Source organism: Talpa europaea (genome assembly GCF_964194135.1).
Source record: "Talpa europaea genome assembly, chromosome: 4".
Taxonomy (NCBI): domain Eukaryota; kingdom Metazoa; phylum Chordata; class Mammalia; order Eulipotyphla; family Talpidae; genus Talpa; species Talpa europaea.
This window is the reverse complement of record NC_140070.1, coordinates 129,319,877-129,343,040: the sequence shown is the minus strand read 5'-3', so window position 1 is coordinate 129,343,040 and position 23,164 is coordinate 129,319,877.

The following is a 23,164-nucleotide window of genomic DNA, read 5'->3' as shown; positions in this document are numbered from 1 at the left end:
AAAAGAATCCAAAGGAAATAAAATACAAGAGATAAACATCATAAAATGATAAAAAAGACAATCCAACATGAAGTTGTAACAAAACTGAATGTGTATGCAGCAACCAAAGAGCAGTGAAATGTGCAGAGTAAAAAACTGGTAAAAGAGAAAGAAAGACAATTTCATGCTTATAGTTGTAAACTTTAACACAGTTCTCTCAATAACTGATAGAATGACTGGACAGAAAATTAGCAAGAATACAAAACTCAACAGCATCATCAACCCTAATAGGCGTTTGTAGGATACACCACCCATCTATAGCAGAACACTCTCTTCAAGTGCCCATAATATATTTCAAGACAGGCCACATTATGGATCATAAAGTGAACCTCAACACATTAAAAATAAGTGAAATCACACTGAGTATGTTCTTATCACAAAAGAATCAAACTGGAAACCAATAATAGAACATAACAGGAAAAATCTCCAACCATATGGAAATTAATGAACACACTTCTAACTAGTCCATTGATCAAAAAGGAAGCCTCTGGGGAGAAAAATACACTGAGTTGAATGAAAATTGAAATACAACATATAAAAATTTGTGGGACACAGCTATAGCAGATTAGAGGGAAATTGATAGCACTAATTATATATGATAGAAAAAAGAAAAAGTCTCAAATCAAAAATCAAGACTCTAATATCAAGAATAAAGAATAAGCAGATGAAAATCATTCTACAGCAAACTAATAAAAAAAAAAAGCAAATGAAATTGAAAGCAGAAAAATAGAAAAAACTCAAAGAACCCATGAGTTGGTTCTTTGAAATGATCGATAAACTTGGCAAACCTCTAACAAGACCAACCAAAAAAAAAGAGAGAAGATACAAATTAACAATTTTAGAAATCACCAATTTCAGGGATGAAATCCTGCAGACATTTAAAGATTATAATGGGAAACTACAAACACTAAACACTTAGACTAATTGGATGAAATGGTCTTAATTCCTCAAAATCACAAATTACTACAACTAACCCTATATGAATAGATTATTTGAATAGTCTTATAATTATCAAGGAAACTGTAATTTTAAAATTCCTTCCAAAAGAAACCTTCAGACTGAGGATTTTAAGTAATTTTAACAAATATCAAATATTTAATCATTAATTCTATCCATTTTTTTTTTAAAGGAAGAAACTCCTGCCTCTTTTTTTTTTTTTTTTTAAGATTTATTTATTTATTTACTTATACAAGCATTGGGTACAGTCAGAAGCATGGGAGGGTGAGAGAATTCACCAGAGCCAGAGCAGGGAACGGAACAGGCAGACTGACGAAATACACTGCTGAGGGGAGCAGCGGGTGGCAGGAGAGGTCTGTGCGCCATGCGGGACCCTCGCCAGGTGGCCGGGGATTGAACTGGCGCTGCAGAGTCTGCAGGCAGCTTCACAGCCCAGCGCTCAACCACTGCCCCACCAGGGGAGGCCCAATTCTATCCAATTTAACATCAATTCTGCAACACTTTTTGAGAAAATAGAAAATCAACCATTTCCAAATTATTTTATGAAACAAATATTATTCTGCTATTAAACTCAAACCAGGACAGTCAAAAAAGAGAAATGCATAAACCAATATTCCTCAAAAATTTAGATTAAAAACTAAAATATTCACAAATAGAATTTTGCTCTATATAGAAAAATTATACACCATGACTAGCTGAAGTTTGTTCTAGGGATATAAGTATTGCTCAATATTTAAAAATCAATATAATCTATCACAATACTGTGCTAAAGAAGAAAACTCACATGATAATATCAACTGACTCCGAAGAAGTAGCTGACAAAATTTAGCACTTATTCATGATGGAAGACTCTGATAACTAGGAACACAGGGAAACTTCCTCAATTTTTAAAGGTGAAGATCTTATACAAAGAATTCCATTGTTTATATTATACTTATTGGAGAGAGGCTAGATGCTATTCTGTAAGATTAGCAACCAGGCAAGATTTTCACACACACTGCACTGTAATTCAACATAGTGTTTTAAGTTCAGTTACAAAGCAAAACAACACCACCACCAACAACAAAAACTTAGGAAGTAAAAAGTAAAAGCACAAATACAATATTATTGCAAATAACTCAAAATGATGAAATACTTAGGTGTAGATCTAAAAACAAATGTATAGGACTGGGATATTGAAAACCATAAAATGCCAGTGAAATAAACTTCAAAGATTTGGAGAGAAGCATCATACTCATATACTGCAGTTCTAAATAGAGTGAAGATATCAATTATTCCCAAACTTTTAAGTTGGTTTAATGCAATTCCTATCAACATCCCAGATAAAATTATTATAAACTTTAACTTAAAAAGCTAAGGAAATATAATAAAACAGTTTTAGAGAAAATTACTGAGAGAAATGATCTGATTTCAAGATGTACTATTTAAGAGTATGTTCTTTAACATACTAATATTAAGCATAATATATCTATATAATTATTATAATATTAGCAATATCTAAAATAAAAATTGTTATTTGGTCATACTGAAGGTGTAAAGTATTGGAACAGAAATAAGCGCAAAAATTAAGAAATTAGAACAGTAAATTGAGAAATAAGACTCACATGTATGTCCAACTGATTATTGACAAAATTGCAAAACCAATTCGATGGAGGAATTCTTTCCAATAAATGGTGTTGGAGTAATTGAATGTTATTACAGGCAAAAAGAAAAAAAAAGGAAAATGAAATACAACTCTCACATATCATATATCCTATATAAAAATTAACCCAAAATGTGTCACAGACTTAAATGTAAACACAAAAGTATCTAATTCCTGGAAAATAACATGAAACAAATCTTTGTGATGTGGCTAGGGAAATCATCTGAGAATATACACCAAAATCACAATGCATAAAGAAAAAACAATAAATTGGTCTTCATCAAAATTAAAAACTTTGTTCCATAAATGATTCATTAAGAGGATGAAAAGACAAGTTACAGATTGGAAGAAAATATTTTCAAACCACATCTCTAACAAAGGACCAGTATCTAGAAAATATAAAGAGCTCTCTCGACTCAGTTAAAAAAAAATTAAACAATCTAAATGGAAAATGGGCAAAAGAAGAGACATTTTATCCAAGAGGAGATACAGATGGCAAATAAGCACATTAAGAGATGTTGAACATCATTAGCCATTAGGAAAATGCAAATTAAAACCACAATGAGGTATCACTATACCCCTCTTAGAAGAGCTAAAACAAACAAAAATGGTGACAACACTAAACATTGGTGAGAGTGTTAAATCACTCACATTATTGCTGATGGGACTGTAAAATGGTATAGCAACTCTGGAAATGATTTTAGCAGATTCTTTGCAAACCTCAATATACATCTACTATCCAACTACATTTTGACTCAGGTTTTTATCCCCAAGAAGTGAAAATTTATATTTATGCAAAAAACATATATATGAGTATTCAGAGCAGCTTTTCTCAAAGTAGCCCCAAACTGGAATCAACTCAGATAGCCTTCAACTGATGAGTAGTTATGCAAACTCTGGCACATTCATACCACAGGGCACTATGCACCAATAAAGAGGAAGAAGCTGGTGTTGATACATTAAAAAAAGACAACAACTATGCTTTCAAGATAATTATGCTGAGTGAAAGAAATCAATCCCCAAATCTTACATTCTATATTATTCCTTTTCTAAATTGATAAATACATAGAAATGGAAAATAGATTTCATGGCTAAGGAATTAAAACAGAGGTGGGAGTGGGCGGGAAGTGCGTTTGGGTATAAAAGAATACCATAAAGAATCCTTATGGCTATGGAAACATTCTGTCTTTGACAAAATCAATATCACTGTCTTGATGGTGGCATTGTGATATTACACAATGGCTTAAAGGTGTTACTACTGGGGAAAAATTAGATATATAACACATGGTATCTCTGTTTTATTTCTTAGAACTGCACATGAAATATCTCAAAAAAAGTTTAATTTTTCTCTGTTTCTTTTTTAAAAAAAAAGATTTATTTATTTATGAAAACAAGAGCTGGGTGGGGTGCAGGCCAGAGATGCAGAGGGTGAGAAGATTCACCAGAGACGGAATGGGAACAGAGCAGGCTGATTGACTGAAATGCACTGCTGAGGGGAGCAGCAGGAGAGACAGGAGAGGTCTGCTGTGCCATGTGGGTCACTTCCCTGGCCAGGGATTGGGGATCAAACTTGTGCTGTGGCGGCTGTGGATAGGTTCACAGTGCTGTGTCTTAACCCCTTGTGTCACCAGGGAGGCCCCTGTTTCTCTTTTTATTTAAGCATCAAATACACCAAAAAACTGCTTCACCAGTGTTTGTACTATCTTGTGCTATAGTAAAGAAAACACGCATAGAAAAGTCTGAATGTACTAATGGCCTATTGGTTTATTTAGACTTAAAATTCTGGAGTACTATTTCAATAAACAATAAGCTGATCAGCTAGGAAATTAGGTTGGGGAAATATTCTAAATCAGGTATTTGCAAACTTCTCTGTAAAGAGTTCAATAATGAATGCTTTAGGTGCTACATACTCTATGGTCTTTTTCACACAATACGGTCTTTTTCACACTACCAATTACAATACGGTAACAGTTATGTGGGGGTGTGTGTGTGCAAAAATCCACTATTCCAAAATATGTCCTTTTGAGAAAAGCCTGATTTCATGGGAGGGGCTCTGAAGGCTGGGTGGAGGTTGGCTTTTGAAAAGATATTTGCAGGTTAACTTTTTAAGGATTTGTACCAGAAAGACCTAATCTCCTTAACCATTTACAATGGAGAAGGTAGAGCTTCAATATGCATATCTTTGCTACTGTGACTTTCCCAGTAACCTCCCTTACTGACCTCCTTTTCTTCCCACTGCCAAAGTCCATCCTTCTTAACTGAGCTGTGTAAGGTGGTGTCTGAACCATGTAGGTGAGTTTCTCAGTTATGCTGGGTCTCCACATGTATACAGGAGATATACATGTTATTACTGAACTTATTTTATTTTTTTCTGTCTCAGAAATCTGTCTGATGTTTGGTTATTTATTAGCCTAGAGGAACCAAGAGGGATATGGGATGATTTCCTTTCTCTCTCAACATAGTCATAGATGAAAATTTCATAGTCATACATGAAAATTTCAATTCACCAATTTTCACATCAAGCTCATTTTTTGAAACTACATATAAAGGTCAAAACAATTCTTTATAAGTAGACCCGGGGGGTCTACTTTTCTCACCTCTTGGCTAATTGAAATCACTGTTGTCTCCTGATTGAGTTTTATGTCCTTTTCCTTTTCATAGTGAAAAATCTACATTTCAAAAGCTGGGATGGGAAATTCTACCTCACTGTCCTCCCATGTTTATTTTCCTTTTGAGACAAGCTAGGATCACATAAATGAAGAAAATTCTGGAGTTTGCAGATAACATTGTCTAAACTTTCTTTTTTTTTTAAGATTTTATTTATTTATTTATACAAGAACTGGGGTACAGGCCAGATGCGCAGGAGGGTGAGAGGATTCACCAGAGACAGAGCGGGGAACAGAATGTGCAGACTGAGGAAATACACTGCTGAGGGGAGCAGTGGGCACGACAGGAGAGGTCTGTAGTGCCATGTGGGACCCTCACTGGCTGGTTGGGATTGAACCAGTGCTGCAGAGGCTGTGGGACAGCTTCACAGTGTGGCGCACAACCGCCTGCGCCACTAAGGGAGGCCCTGTCTAAACTTCTTTAGAAAAATTACAATGAATATATGGAGGACAAAGCCTTTAAAAAAACTGACTTCAAAGTGTTACTGTATACACTAAATTGGTTATTATTTTTACTCTTATGATCAACTAAATACCAAAACTCAGTGAGAATTCATGACTACTTATTATGTTTGTATCCAATGGGAGGTGATGAGGATGTTTCAATTGGAAAGAGAAACTTTAAATAAACAGATTTTTAAATACTGACCATTAGGTAAAATGAGGTTTTTAATCCTGGCACAACTTAGTATATATACTTAAATGTCATATTAAAATCTTTAATAGATACAGAGAAACATTCATATTATTGAACACTGTTAATTTATAGGTCTGTTACTAATCACTTTATGCTAATTCATTCAGTTGATAATTCTAAGATTAGTTTTCCTAATCCAACTTTTATGAGGATGAAGAAGTTCATACATGTAAGATTATCTTTGCTAGTATAATACTACCCATCATCCCCCACCTTACAGATGCACAATTAAAAGTAAGGCTCACATGTTAAGGATGGCAGTCATAGACGTCTGGCATCTTTCTTGCCCACTCAGCTACTATGCCTTAATGCTAATTAATTTCAATTTCCTGGGAATAAAGATCTAAAAGAACCTCTGTTAAACAAAACAGAGTCTTTATTAAAATTAAGAGACAATGTCTTCAATAGCAAGATATCTCTGGCTACTTAATGGCCTGTACCATGAGGGCTACCTTGACTCAGTATCAAATGTTCATATTTTATCACCAACTGGATTCCCAAAAGTAAGTGGTAAAATCTTTGGAAATAAATGGAATATGAGTTGACTGTCCAGTGTAGACCTCATCCCAGATCTGAGGTTATGGGAATACTAGAGGCAAGTTTATGCCCTTCAGAACTGTTCTAATGTACCTATTCATTCCCTGTTAGAAACTTTATTGTTTATAGGAGTGTTTCTTTACAGTCAAGTGAACATAGTTGAGAATTGTCCAATTGTTATGTAAGAATACTTAAAGAATCAAGAATAATTAATTAATTAATGCCTTCCCAGGAAAGGAGAGTCTATCCATTCCACAACAGAAGGAAGTGTCTAAATGGACATAGGAATTGCAACTCAGTTTTTCTGTTCACCACATCTCCCCAGGCCTTCTTCCAGTGTCTGTTCTCAATTATGGGCAACACATTCTACATTTGAAAAGTCACATATGACCTGACTTTACCCTCATGCATGGACTGCTAATTGCTGATATTTGAAAACAATTTAGATTTCAGATAAAATTGCCCTCAACTTCCCTGCTAACTTATAGTTGTGCTGTGTAGTACTATTCTCCAAAGCTGCATATATTCTGTATGTGTGATGACAGATTTTTCTTAAAATGGGTGTGGCTGAACCAAGAGCAGGCAGAATTAGCAAAACATGGATTATTCATATGATACCATCTGTAGTCAATTCTGTTAAATTATTCCAGATCCATAATGGGAATTTCTTTATTGTTGACCATTGGTCTTATAGCATCAGTTTTTAAGTCTCCATCTCTCTAGAAGAACGAAGTTAAATTTCCATGGAATGTTACATTTGGAATCATCTCGTTGGGTACAGAAGGAATTTAATGTTTATATTTTGTAATCCAACTTTTCTATATTCTGATAACAGGGACAATATTGTCTTTTGTTTATCATCAATTTTCATTTTGTCAGTAATACAGGGATAATTTTATTCATGTTACCTTCATGAATTAAGAACATTATTTCAGAAAGTACCATGTGTAACTAAAAAAGGAAGTAATTTGTGCGTGAATTGAATCTACTTTAATCAGTTTTTTATTGTTCCCTAATTCCTTAGCTATAAAAATGATATTAGAGGATTATATATTTTATATGATGTTATCAGAGAAAGGAGAGATCCATAAATTATTTTTTAGTAGTAGAACTTTATTCAATTATCAAACAATTGTTTTTTAACATAGGTATATGTACTTACAGTTAATAAAAAATATATTGTCATAATTTTATTTTCCTAGGTAGATTTCTTCCTTTATGTGTCATTATTAGCTTTAGTTATTGAAAGTTGGTTGAAGATTATGTCTCACTTTTGTAATGGAATAAGATAGTCTTTCAACAACAAAATATATTTAATTGAATCAGAAGACAAATCACAAATGGGAAAAAAATATTTGCAAAAGACCTATCTTATGAAGGACTATTACACAAGATATAGAAATAACTCTTGAACTCAACAATGTGAAAACAAGCAACCCAAATAAACAATTAGCAAAAATACCTTAATGGACATCTATCAAAGAAGATATACAGGTGGCAAATAAGCATATGAAAAGGCACTCCAAAACATGTCATCAGGGAGTGAAAATTAAATCAACTGTGAAATATCACCATACACTTATTAGAATGACCAAAATTCAAAATATTAGTACTGGGCCTCCCTGGTGGCACAGCAGTTGAGCGCTGGGTTGCAGGGCTGACCGGAGCCTCTGCAGTACCAGTTCTATGCCCGGCCAGGGGCGAGGGTCCCACAAAAAAAATTAATACCACCAAATTATGGTTAAGATTTGGAGCAGGAAGAATTCTTATTTATTTCTGGTAGGAATGCAAAGCATAACTAACTCTTAACATCCTAATTGTAAATTCTGGACTTTGAGAATAATTCTGTGATAATCAATTGGAATAAATGTAACACTCTGGGGGAGAAGGGTAGTGCTAATGGGCAGAGTTATTTTTGTGTGGGGGCAAAAGAGTAAATAGAAAATCTCAATACTTTCTCAATTTTGCTATGAACCTAAAAATACTCTAAAAAATAAAACAAGAAAACAAATGTGCTCCCTTAACTAGTCCTAAGCGACTTTTCAGCCTATTACACAAAGTATAAGACCAATATATGTTTTACAAAAATGAATTTGCCTATTTATTCATAAACTACATGGTGCTAATATTTTTATATATTTTATATATATTATGCTACATTACATATATTTTGTAATTTGTGTTTCATTAACTTTGATCAAACTTTACTTGTTTGTGTCAGGATGCCAACCTCTTTCTGTTAGATTCTAGGCTAAATTCTTATTAAGTGAATTTAATTTTCTGTGGTCCAGGAAAAAAAAAAAAAAACAACCAGCAACAGATAAGTAAGGCATTATAATGTCAGAGTCACCACTAATCTTTTAATATTTAGTAAGTAATGAGTACTGCATATATATGTAAGGTATTATGCAAGAAATAGTCCTAGGTCTTATTTATAATCTTATAGATATGGTAAAATCTACCAAGATTTTTCAAAAAGTTCTTTAATATAAAGACAAATGTTTGTTTTACTTTCAACAGGCCATAATAATTAAATCATATATACTTTAAAAGTGAAATGTGACTGAATGTTGAATAAGAGGTGAAAACTAAATCTAGAAGAGTTTCATGTGCTTCTAGATACTGATGATTAAATCTGGAAATGAAAGATTCTGTGACATATTTCAAAACTACTTTTGTGCTCAAAGTATTACAAAAGTCATATACTTAATGGAATGTGGATTGGAATGCTCTGTCTGATATTCAGTGTGATGGTCTCTAAAAGAAGTAAGTTTTCACTCTAATACCTATTTTAGGTCCTAGGAATACCATAGCCAACTCTAGGCTAAAGACAGAAACAAAAATGATAAAATTCAGGAATAATACACCTGAATAAAATCATTGTTAATTGCATATTTTGATGAAATTGTAGATTAATAGTAGGCTCCAAGTGAGACTATGGAGCTTGACCATATCTTCAAAATGATTTTGAAATTTAATTCTAGTAACAAACTCCACTCATTGCTTGTCAAAATGTATGTTTTCTAATATGTGTGCATGTAGGTTTATTTACTTGTAGTTAAATTATTCATTTTTTAAAGATTTACTTTATTTATTTATGCATACAAGAGCTGGGGTGTAGGCCAGAGGTATGTGTATGTTGTGGGGAGGATTCACCAGAGAGAGTGGGGAGCACAATAGGCAGATTGACTGAAATGCACTGTGAGGGGAAAAAGTGGGCAAGACAAGAGAGGTCTAATGCGCCATGTGGGTTAGCTCCCTGGCCAGGGATCAAACTCATGCTGTAGTGACTGCCTATAGCTTCATAGTGTTGAGACTTAACCCCTTGTGTTACCAGGGAGGCCCAAATTATTCATTTCTTTATCCTATAATTTTAAGTAATTTAAAGAAAATAAACATCTTCTTGTTTTTTCATCTTTTTAGAAAAGAGTACAAACTAGATTTGCAACCTAAATGTAATACTTAAACCATATATATACATATATGTACACATATGTATATGTCAAATAAAAATCTAAAAACCTGATATCAAACTTGTTTTCAAAAACATGGTTGTCAGATTTGGGGGCAGAGTTGACTGCTTAATTTCATTTGCTTCTGTACTTCAGAAACCATGTATCAATGATAAGTGTTTAACTGCAGTTCCAAATTTGATCATGGTAGTAGAAAATAAATGTCTAGAATGTGGACAGTAGCTCTATTTAACTATTCCGCTTGAGTTTCTGAAATGTTAACATGTGCATGAGTATATTAAAAAATTTCTTACATATGTTGAGCAAGCATGGTCAATATGTTTCATTTCAAAAGGTTTATGGCTTAGATATAGTACAAAATGCTTTCCCCACACACATAATAACAAGTCTCTAAGTATGCATTTATAAGATACTATCACAATATTTAAGAACTTATTCTAGATTTTGCCCCTCCTACTCCTTTTGTACAAATTATTATCAAAATTCCTTTCTTTCAATAGAACAAATTCTAGTAGTTTTTCTTTCTGCAGTTCCAATATTTATGCTTGCTAGTAATATTAGAAATAAATATAACTTAATTCAAGGGAGTGGTTGTTAAAGAATGGGGAGTTTATGCTGAGTAATCAGTGATAAGGTGAAATAGAAAATACTGGATGACTTCACACTTATGATAAATGTAAAGAATCAAAACAAAGGAACACACAAAACTAAGCCAGAACAATCCCTGGAAAACTTACTGCAGAACTAAGGCTGACAAAAGGAGAAACTGGGGGATAGGGATACAGGGGTACAGGACCCAAAGACAACAGGGATGATTATGGGTGCTTTGGTGGTGGGTGTGGTGTGATGTGGTAACATATATCTGTAGAAGGGAAAACCTATATCCCAAAATTATATGCAGTGTTGTAAACCTATGCTAACTCAATAAAAAAACATACATTTTTAAAAAATTCTGGGAATTATATAGAAGGAAGTCTTTTAACCACACTGAGTGAATCCACCTGCCTGGCTGCATTAACTTAGCTATGTTTCAGTAGATGCTGGAAAACTGTGTGGAGGAATCCTCTATGTGAGATTGCCCTGTTGATACCCAGCAGACCACACAATCTGGGGCCTTTTTGCACAGTGTCCTCGGTAAGTCATTTAATCAATTTATGCTCACTTTTTATTTTCCACGCACAACAAGAATAAGGATAGTAATTACCTCAGCAGGTTGTTGAAAGAATTAAATAAATTCCCCTAAATGGGTTAGAATGGGTCTAGTAGAGAGTAAGCATGAAATAATACTACCACAGTTGCTTTTGAAATCTCAGGGGTTTATGCCCAATTAAGAACATTAAATGACAAAAACTTCCTGGCAGTATTTTCCAGAAAGCATCACTGACATTATCCTTATTGTGCATTGATAATGATGCTATATTTTACAAATATCATTTGATAATCATCACATATTTAGAGGATAAGCTGTGCAGGTGTTATTATTATTATCCACAAATCAATGAACTGAAAGTCAGAATGATTAACATACTGTTTAAGGTATTATATTCAAGAAATAAAATCCATGAACACAGGCACCCAAGAGCTAGAATTTTTTCACTAAGTATGCCACTTTTTTTTTTTTTTTTGTGGGACCCTTGCGGGTGGCCGGGGAAAAAACTGGCGCTGCAGAGGCTGGCGGGCAGCCTCTCAGCCCAGTGCTCAACCACTGCCCCACCAGGGGAGGCCCACTATGCTACTTTTTTTTAAAAAAAGATACATATCTATTTATTTATACGTACAGGAACTGGGGTGCAGGCCAGAGATGAGGGGGTAAGAGGATTCACCAGAGCAGAACAGTCAGATCTACTGAAATACACTGCGGAGGGGAGCAGCAGGTGAGACAGGAGAGGTCTGCTGCACCATCTGGGTCAGCTCTCTGGCTGGGTTGAACTTAGGACACAGTGGCTGGTGATAGCTTCATCGTGCTGAGGAGACTTACCCCCTGCACCACCAGGGAGGCCCAGCATGCTTTTTTTTTTTAAGCAAATACTTGAGCAAATAATTTTTCTCCCAGTTTATCTCTCTGTGTCTCTGTCTTTCCTCTGTTCTTTCTGCTCCCCTATCTACCCATAGAGGTAGTGGAGATAATAGGAAATAAAATTATTTGTACTGTATACTTACATTAAATATTTTCTTGTCTTGTTTAGACCACTAGATGATGGATCTTCTTGAGGATAACGGCAAAAAAAAAAAGATTAAAAATAAATAAATTTAATAGTTTTGAGTTTGGTGAAATATGGATTGTCTGGACTGTTTGTTTTATGAAGAGAACACAAAGAATATGAAAAAAATATGGAGTCCTGCTTTGCGATTATTTCAGGGAAAAGCATTCTAAAGAGTTAAAGATAAATTATACTGTCATCTAGTTTTATCACAATAATAAATAAACATACCAAAAGACTTTTTGAGGTTATTTTAATCAACAAATGGTCTAGTTTTAAAAGGTATTTTCCTATTAATTTTGAGTTTTCACAATTAAATTGTATTCCTTTCAGATGTAGTTGAATCATCTTTGTTAACTTCTCCAAAGATCAAATTAAATCTATAAAGGATAATAAGTCTCTTTATGTGATTAAAGAGTATTATATGAACTCAAATGTCTGTGATTCTTTCTTATATTTTACAAAATTCTAAAATTATATTCACCTTAAAGGGAAATTTGAGGTTGAGACAAATCTAATCAATCTTTGTATAGAAATTTAGGCTAACCATATACCATAGGTTCATAAAGGCTTTCAAACAAAATATTTATTTTATTATAAAGTTATATATATTTAAAATACATAGTCTGATATTTTATTTTTAAATATTTAATCTGAAACAGGTTTATATAGGGTAAATGAGAAATCCAGAAAATCCATTAAAAAACACATAATTATCCAATTAGACTGCATTGCAGGCATTTTAAGAGTAACTACAAATTAGTGTTATGATGGGAAATTATAAATCTGGGGTTCTTAAGATTTTTCTTTACTGGGGGAATTACGTACTTTCTGTTCTAATCCATTTTAATCTGGGATTATTGAAAAAGTATAGTTTAGACAGAAATGTGCAGGTTTACTCTTAATATTATTATTAAACTGTATATTTTGACAAACTGCCACATGTATTAAAGGTAAAAATAGTTTGACAAACATGGGAGTTTTGTATCATGAAATTAATATAGTTAATTTAGTCATTATATTACTGATGAAAATTCAGTTATAATCAGTCATGCAGCAAAGATAAATTGGAAAAGTGACTAAGATGCATTGACTATTAGTTTTCTTCAGAGAAAGAAGAACATAGAAGAGAAAAATGTTACAAGAAAGATGAAAAGAACAATATTTAATCACTTGTTTTCATTAAGTCTTTTGCAGTTTCTAAAATACATAAAAGGTTTTATACCTGTATAATCATCTAATCTTTGCCCTGTTGTCAAAGAGTAAGCTAGTGTTTAATAAATCCAAATTCTCCTGCTTTTTTATTATTTACTTAGCTTAGAAATCCATTTGGAAAGGTTTGATCCTATCATGGCAAATATTCCTATTTATTTAAATTTGCAGGGGTATTCTAAATATTTGAGACATAGAGGAGGGGCTAAGCTCTCATTAGAATGTAAACTGCATGAAGGCAGGGATATTTGTTTATTTATTAGTTTGACTGATTTGAAGAGTGCCTGGCACATAAGAGGTGCTCCAAATGTTCATCAAATTAATGTAGACTGAGAGATTCTTACTTATATAAACACATTCATTTTCCAGGGTGATTTTTCCCCTTGGAAAATAATTGCACATATAGACCAAAGTTTAAGGTGACTATTTTGATTGACCAAAATAATATTGTGAAAATAATTTACAAATATATATCTTGCTTTATAAAATCATTATATCTGTAGTCATTCATACTCAAAATAATAATTGTAGGACCTCCCTGGTGGCGCAGGTGGTTGAGTGCAGCACTGTGAAGCTGTCCGCAGCCTCTGCAGTGCTGGTTGGATCCCTGCCAGCCTAGGAGCAACCCACAGGGCAAGCAGCCCTCTCCTGTCTCACCCGTTGCTCCCCTCAGCAGTGTATTTCGTCAGTCTGCCTGTTCTGTTCCCCACTCTGTCTCTGGTGAATCCTCTCACCCTCCCGCGCATCTGGCCTGTACCTCAGTTCTTGTATAAATAAAATAAATCTTTAAAAAATAATAACTGCAAACCTATTCCTGCAGTCTTTCTCTACAACTGTAAGAGAAAATTACAACAGGTTTCATTAGCTGTACAACAGCAACAAAATGCCTATCCACTTGTTTAACAGTAATACATGCTTATGTTTTCTTCAAGAAATATAATTGAGGATAAATTCTCTCCATCATTATTGATAGACATTATAAAATCTTACTACAAAGAACTTGGTTATACCATGATTTTGACGAGTGTTTTCCAATCTTACATTTACCAAACACTGGTTTCAGAGGGGTTACTTACCGAAGTGTGGGCATTACTATGATAAAGTCAAACATTGAAGTGCTGAAATGCAATGAGGTATTTCGAATTTCCAAGAGGGAACATTTCACACAGTGTTGAAAAGAAATATTGGTATTGAACATATCATTAGACAAACATGATGTTTTCATATTAATGATAATGAACTGAGAAAATGAATTATTTCATCAAAATATTTATGTAGTTTGAACATGACTTTTCCAGCATGGTATATAGATATTTCCAATCCAAATATTTCTTTATGATCATGATGTGGCAGGTGATGTGTGAATCATCTACCTTCCTTTAGAAATCTGGGAACATCATCAAGGAAGACCACTAGGCTACAGAGCTACATTCATTAACCCAATTTTACAAGGACTTACAGGTAGGGTAAGGTGAATGAGTGTAAGTTGTATTTCTGGCATTTTCTCCACTTGCTAGCTTACATTGGGTATTTATTCAATTATCTTTTTTTTCCTTTTGTATAGGTGAGAATGTGGGCTGGCAGGAATTCTTTTCTACTCCATATGTTTCTTTCCATCTACATCAATCCAGCCCACTCTTAGTGAGTTTTGCCAGTGACTTAATTTGATATATTTGCAAGAAAAAACTGTCCTTGCATAAATCAATCTGCTTGGCTATCCTACTTTCTTATCCTACAAAAAGAACTGTCAGGCAATAAAATTGGGCCTGTCCCATGGGGAGACATAGTCAGTTTGTCTGATTTTGAAGTTACTGGGAAGAAGAGATTACTATGAAGAACCTGGGGTTTCAAGCAACATTCCCCAACTTGGTTTTACCCACAACAAATGAAATCATTTAGCTTTTATCTGCCTTTTCCTAAGGATTTGAGGGCAGCTCTGGGTGTTTTTTGGAATCAGATCTCTTTATAATCAATTGAAGAAAACTCAACATGTGGAATTTTGCCTCCCTTGTACTTTGAAATAGATTGCATTTGTGGTTATGAATTAATTTATTTTCCAAATTCTCTTTAGATAATTCTTGATATTATTTATTTCTCAGTGTGTCATTTGAGGCCACATAAGCTTTCCGGTGTTTTTTTCTAACAGTACTAAGCACATAAATGATGCTCACCTTCATACATGAAGATTATTGATAAATCATTAACAAGCAGATGCTAAGGGTTTTTTCCAGACCTATTAGATTTACTTTCTCGTGCCCAGTTTCCTTATGGTCATTGGCATGCAGCTATGAGACTCAGCCTGGCTTTGAACTGTACTCTGTGACCCAGGAAGAGAGCAGAACTCACCAGCCCACACAGGGATTAAACCGGGGCTTTGGCCTCATTAGCTCCATGATTCAACTGAGTTAATTAACCACAGATGCACAATTATTATCAACTGCTGATTCCACTTCTCAAAGAATTATGGGTTGACAAATTTCATTGAAATGCAGTAAGGATCTGCTTGGATATGTTAGGTTAAATATACTTGCAGAAGTTAAAAATTTTCAGTCTTTTCTCCTTCCTAAATGTTAACAACATTGGGGTAACTGTTTCCAAACAGAAAATTTATTCCAAATAAAAAATACAACAATGTTCCCCTTTTCCCTATCTCCCAGAGACCCCTCCCATACGCGTGTGCTCACGATCGTGTGTGTGTGTGTGTGTGTGTGAACACAAATGTCCAGTGGCATGTTGAAGCTCTCTCCTGGTTATCAAGTATTTTCTGGCTATGTCAACAACATGTCTGTGTCTCGTTCTCTTTGTGTTTATTCCCAATTTCCCTCATTTTTGAAGCAGCTCCCTAATCTCTTCCTGAAGCTCTTCTTGTTGTAGTTCAGTTATTAACTTACCGTCCACCCTTTATTTCTCTTCTCTACATTTTATCTTCCTACTAGACTAATAATGGGAAAAATTCTTTTGTGACAGAATTTATAATTTCTTGGGAAAAAAATAGCACTAAAGCTAACTAATCCAGAAAGTATTTTTTCAATAATAAAGGATTGTTCAATAGAGTCCTGAAAATATACATGTCCTTTGAGTAGTACATAAATTTTATTATTAAAACATATAAATATAATTTTAAAATTAACGGGTTGCGCCAATTGATGATGAAGCTACTTGAAAGACATGTACTACATATACATTGTAAATCAAAGGCAAAAAATTGCCAATTACTGTCAGAAATTCATTTTACCTATTATTCTCTGCTTATAAAACAATATATATGCATTTTAGAGCTTAATACACATCTTTTTACTGAAATTCTCTGACTAAAAATTTGATGTTCTACAAAAGTTCTTATGAAATTTAAGAATGGTTTCTCATACCAACTTTTTTATTTATATGAAATTTTCTCATGAAAATAAAGTATTCACATGAACAGTTCTCAATAAGCTCATGTTTAAACATTTTAGAAGGATTTCTAGACCCTGGTTTGAATCTACCCAACTTGACTTGTATGAATTAGTTATAACTTTTGGAGGAGAGGATTCAACAGAGACAGAGTGAGGAGAAGAACAGGTCGACTGACTGAAATACACTGCTGAAAAGAGTAGTGGGCGAGACAGGAGAGGTCTGCTGTGCCATGTGGGTCACCACCCTGGCCATGGATTGAACTCATGCCACAGTGGCTGGCAATAGGTAGATAATGCCAAGATTTTAATATGCTTTTATGAACAGTCTCCCTGCACCACCAGGGAGACTCTACAGCTTTTTTTAAATATACCATTTTTAAGGCTTTATTTATTTTTTTATTTTAGATTTATTTATTTATGCCTACAAGAACTGGTGTATAGGCCAGAAGTGTGGGGGGTAAGAGGATTTACCAGAGAAAGAATGGGAGACAGAACTGGCAGAACAGGCAGAGTGAAGTACACTGCTGAGGGGAGTAGCAGGAGAGTCAGGAGAGGTCTGCTGTGCCATGTGGGTAGCTCCCTGGCTGGGGATCGAACTCACTGCAGTGGCTGCGGATAGCTTCATAGGTTGCATCTTACCCTCTTGTGCCACCAGGGAGGCTCTTTAAGGCTTTGTTTTAAACAACTGCTTTATGTTTTTTCCTTTTAATATGGTGCAATATGGTGTACATGATTTGGTTTGTGTATTTTTTATTATTTATTTTTTGATTGAGGTAACATTGATTTATAATACTGTATATGATTTAAGGGAACCAGTTTACACCTCCTTAGATGTATGTCAGTCTTTGCACTTTGATCTGATATCTTAACTATACCTCAATGTCTACTCAATAATGTTCATTTCCTAAAATATTCATCAACTCTCAAAACACTTATTAAATCTTGCTGTACCTTTTTATTCATTACTTGCTATTTTGGGTATTACAAGAAACCTTTGATGTGTTCCTCCATAACCCTGGCAAACCTTCACTCTACCATTTTGGTGTTCCCCCTCTAAATTATTTATAATTTCCCTTCATTACTAACAAGGAAGTCTTTCTTTTTTTTTTTTAAGTGGGTAATCACACATCGATACGTAAGTTTTAATTATCATAATCCATAGGAAAGGATAGATAAATTGACCCCAAACAAATTCTTTCTATGGTTTAAATCTATTTTCTCCTTGCAAACTGTCATAGGTGTTGTAGAGCCAATGATAATTATGCTACCTGTCAGGTTCTACCAAAGTGCTAATACTTTTTTTTTCCCCAAGAAGTACAACTTGAAAAGTGAAAATTTATCCTTCCTTTTTTAAATATGAAAGACCTGTGTTGCTCAGAGCAAATTCCAGGGAAATTTTCAAATAAGGATAATTAATAGTCTTTCTAAAATAGAAGTTGTCACCATAGGGTTCAAAGAGTCCTAAAAAAATACCTGCTTCATTAAAAAAAAATAACAAACTATTTTATGGACATCTGTAGAATTTGTCCATCATTGACAATGTAGAAATAATATATAGCAATATATATGGACTATGAATTATAGCAATATAGTATACAAATTTAATTATGCAAATAGAATTTTTTTAGATAGGTACACATGGAAAAAATAGACTTCAAGATACATAGAGTCATTGTGTGAAGTTATATTGTTGCCCATGGGGGAAAAGCATATTAAAAACAATCTTTTGAGCTATCAAATAATTTATTTGGATCACTTAATTGTCAATTTATTGATATGAGGGAATTCGTTGTTAAAAAAAAAGCAGGATAAGTGAAATTGACCAGGGCATTGCTAATATAATATGTATAATATTTGCATGTCAAAATTATCCCGTATTGTTAAATTAAATTAAATTTAAATTATTTAAATTTAAGGTTATATAGCAAGAGAGTCTTTATAATGGTTAAGGTTCTTAGGTCTAATTCTAAAATTAAAACAACAACAGTGAGGATGACAATAAGCATTTATAATGTTCACAGTCTAATTACAAAATGGATGTTATTCTTCCAATGAGCAGGAAAATAATTCCCACTTTATGGAAAGAATCCTCATGCTGATATTACTAAACTATTATTGAACCTTCATAAATGACCTCTAAATGTCATTTAATTGACAAGCACAGTATGAGTTCATGCTTTAAAAATGAAAAATTTATTCCTTTATCACTCATAAGATTCTTACCAACATCTAATACGTATATTCAACAAATATGTTACTGATTTAATTTGAAGCCTGCATTCTGATAATTTACAGAATTAATGAGAACTTAAAAGGCCTTCCTAGACACAGAACTCAAGACAAATTCATCTTGTTTAAATTTTTACCATCTTTCTGGGAGTTGCTGACTCTCCATATTACACAATGTACTGGCCCAGCTGCTTAGTAGATGGCATTTATGACATTATTAGGGGAGGGTACCCATGATATAGCTGCTACCTTCTATTCAACAGATGCAGTCCCAAGCTCTCAATTGGCTCACTAACCCTTGCCAACAATTTCAAAAGTACTGGTTGTTGTTCGTAATAGGGATGAACTGCGCACATATGTCTGGTTCAGCAAATCCTGCCACCATTGAAAAATAATTCAAAGTACATGCTCTCAACAGATTCATAATACTATGTTATACTATCTTCTTATAGACAGGACAGTGTGGATATTTAATAATGACTTTAACTGAGAGATAAGAAATGCATTAACGAAAACATATTTTGCTCACAGAACTAAACCAACACCTTCAGACCTAATATATGAGGGTAGTTATAAGATTAAAATATAGATATATAGTGTTATTATAAATTAAATGCCTTATGTATTCTCTCTTTCACCCTATTCTAATTGCCACAACCTGAAGCTAAAAGCTTATCACTCTCTCCACACCTACATTACTGCAACTGTTCCTATAGGACCTTCTGACTCCAGACTGCCTCTCGTCTTCTTTTTAATCTTCAGCCATTGCCCTTTTTTGCACAGCATTTCCAGACTAATCCATCTCATTTTTTAATTTTTTTAAGATTTATTTATTTATGCATACAAGAACTGGGGTGTAAGCCAGAGGTGTGGAGTGGTGAAAGGATTCACCAGAGAGAGTGGGGAACAGAACAGGCAGATCTACTGAAATACACTGCTGAGGGGAGCAGGGGGTGAGACAGGAAAGGTCTGTTGTGCCAAGTGGGTAGCTCCCTGGCTGTCCAGAGATCAAACTCATGCTGCAGTGGCTGGCAATAACTTTAACCCTGTGCCACCAGGGAGGCCCCAGACTAATCCATTTTAAATGCTACTTTATCATATTATAACTTTGCTTAAAAATCAGCTGTGGATTCTTATTTGAAACAAAACTAAACACAAACTTTTCTAGTTACACGGCAAGACCAAACATAAAAGTTTTCATTATTCTCATCTAAATTTTTTTACTGTGATTCACCAACAAACACTTCCAGGTCACCTACTCACTCTATCATTAAGGTCACATCCATTGAAAACTGCATTCTTTCATTCTTGGGGTTAACTTCATTTAAATATCTTAAAGAGAATGCTGGAAAATTTCATTCTTATGTGGAATATAAAGAAACAAAACAAAGGAAAAGACAAAACTAAAACAAAAAACCTCTAGAAATCTGACTGTAGAACTGACTGCAGAGGGGTCTTCTTGGTGGTGCAAGGGGTTAAGCATCAGCAACATGAAGCTATCCGCAGCCACTGCAGTAGGAGTTGGATCCCCAGCCAGGGTGGTGACCCACAAGGCACAGCAGACCTCTCCTGACTTGCCCAAGCTCCCCTCAGCAGTGTATTTCAGTCAAATCACCTAGTCTGCTCCCCAGTCCGTCTCTGGTGAATCCTCTCACCCCCACACCTCTGGCCCGTACCCCAGGTCTTGTATGCATAAATAAATAATTAAAAAAATAAGAACTGACTACAGAAAGGAGGAGGATGGTGGAAGGCGACCCAGTGGATTATGGTGGAGAATAATGGTGGCTTTGGTGGTGGGTGTAGTGTGGTAACATGTATCTGAAAAGGGGTGAGCTAAATCATATACAGTAATGTAAACTAATAATACCTCAATAAGAAGTAATTTGATTTTTTTTTAGATTTATTTTATTTATACAAGAACCAAGGTACAGGCCAGATGCACAGGAGGGTGAGAGGATTCACCGGAGACAGAGTGGGGAACAGAACAGGCAGACTGATGAAATACACTGCTGAGTGGAGCAGCAGGTGAGACAAAAGAGGTCTGCTTGCCATGTGGGTTGCTCCGAGGCCGGCGGGGATCGAACCAGCACTGCAGAGGCTGCTGACAGCTTCACAGCGCGGTGCTCAACCGCCTGCGCCACCAGGGAGGCCCAAGTAATTTGATTTTTAAAAATGAAAAAAAATGAGCACTAACAAAGTTCTGCTTTGTCTTCAGTATTATAATCCTGTGGCTTCCATGACTCACTCTATTGTTATTTGCCAAAATCTAGGCTCCTTATCCTCTCAACTCCTATATCCCTGTTAATAATTCCTGGCAATAAGACTTTTATTATTCAAGATACTTCCGTGTGGTTTAGACACATTTCCATAATTACAGCATAACATATTTGGGGTGCTATGTCAATTACTTAGGTATCTTTTACTATGACAAAAACTGTACTAAAATGAAGCAAGCACCTAAAATGTATCGATCAATTACAGTGAATTGCCACAAAAATGTTGCATTATATTCCTGCCCACTTTGAAATCATAAAGCATTTTATTCTTGGTGTTGCAGTAATCAGAACGGTTTTCAAGATATAATCAAATCTGTTTTGCTATGAAAATTAAAATCCACTAATCAAAAGATAAATATCTGGTATATAATTTTGAATTTCCATAATACATATAGCACAAATTTCCAGAATCATGAGAAAATATGTAAATAATTTATATCTGTGTACATCTGCTCAAAAATGTAGAAAGTAAATCCAAAACACTTCACACTATTTAAGTCTTCTGCTAGTTCTTCAAAAAAAAATCAGCACAACTATATTAGTGGTTAATATTAATCAACACAACTAATATTAACAATATACCTAATAGTACTCAAGTATAAGGAAGTTTGGAAAGAAATGCACTTTTCACAAACCTTTATTAAAGTATTATTTTTGGATTTCTGAAGGAATTTTCTTTTCTTCTAATTCTTTTCAAACTACATAAGCTAGCAATTAAAATTTTTCAAGCTCCATGATCAGTAACAATGACACACACCTCAGGTGTGATCAAGTCTTGTTAAAGTGCACTAAAGAGTATTGGGTAGATTCAACCATTTTGAAAACCCCTTTGTCCTTTTGAAAAATATTCAGTTTATTAATTTGTCTGTATATTTCCTTAAATGCCACTTATAATTCTAAAATAAGTTTACAATGGAATTCTTGAGGAATTGCTATTAACTTATAAAGCAGTGGCATTCGAAAGTACACCAATTCTATTTTGTAGTTACTATTTTGAAAACATAGGGTTTACTGAGACAATATCCACCTCTTACTTATCAAATGTAATTTGATTATCCTAAACTTTTGTATGTGTATATGTGCATGTGTGTATATGTGTATAAAATCTTCTCAGAGTAGGTTATAATAAATATTGATAATATATGGATAGTCTCAACATTGGCAATTAATATTTTATAATATTGAAAATAGATACTTCATTAATGTTTTAATAGCAGTAAGAGTTATATATCTTGTGTCTGAAAAGAAATGCTACTTAAGAGGTTTTAAAAAAAATACATGGACAGGGATTGAGAAAGATTAGATTTCCTAAGAAATAGAATGGAAAGTTCAAGTCACTGGATGACCGAAGGGAACTAATGGAATGTGTTTTTCTGGTGTGTGTAATATAAATGTGCAAAATAAAGAGGAAGGTGTGATAACCAATTTATTTCTGTGTATGTGTTCATTTTGGCACAGTAGGATTATGCTCAGAAATACATTTTTTTCTCACTTCAGGTCAAATAAAGCATCTTCAAACAACAATCAACAAAAGGAGTGTTGTTTTCTTTATAAAATATAGGGCTACATATATGTTTCCTATATTTACTGTGTAGGAAAGCTCAGAAAACACGGAACTAAATCAAGAAAAGCCCATCCATGTAAAATGTGTCTTTTTTTGTCTTCTACAAATTCAGTATTAAATTTAAAACTCTATTCCTATTTTATGCTCTTAATTTCCTAAATAACTGTTATTTCTATGTCAATATTAAAATAACATTTATGCCAATCTTTCTTTGTTTTAAGCGCCTTGAGAAAAATCTCAATGATAACAGCGTAAAGCCTAAGAGTTTCCCTTGTT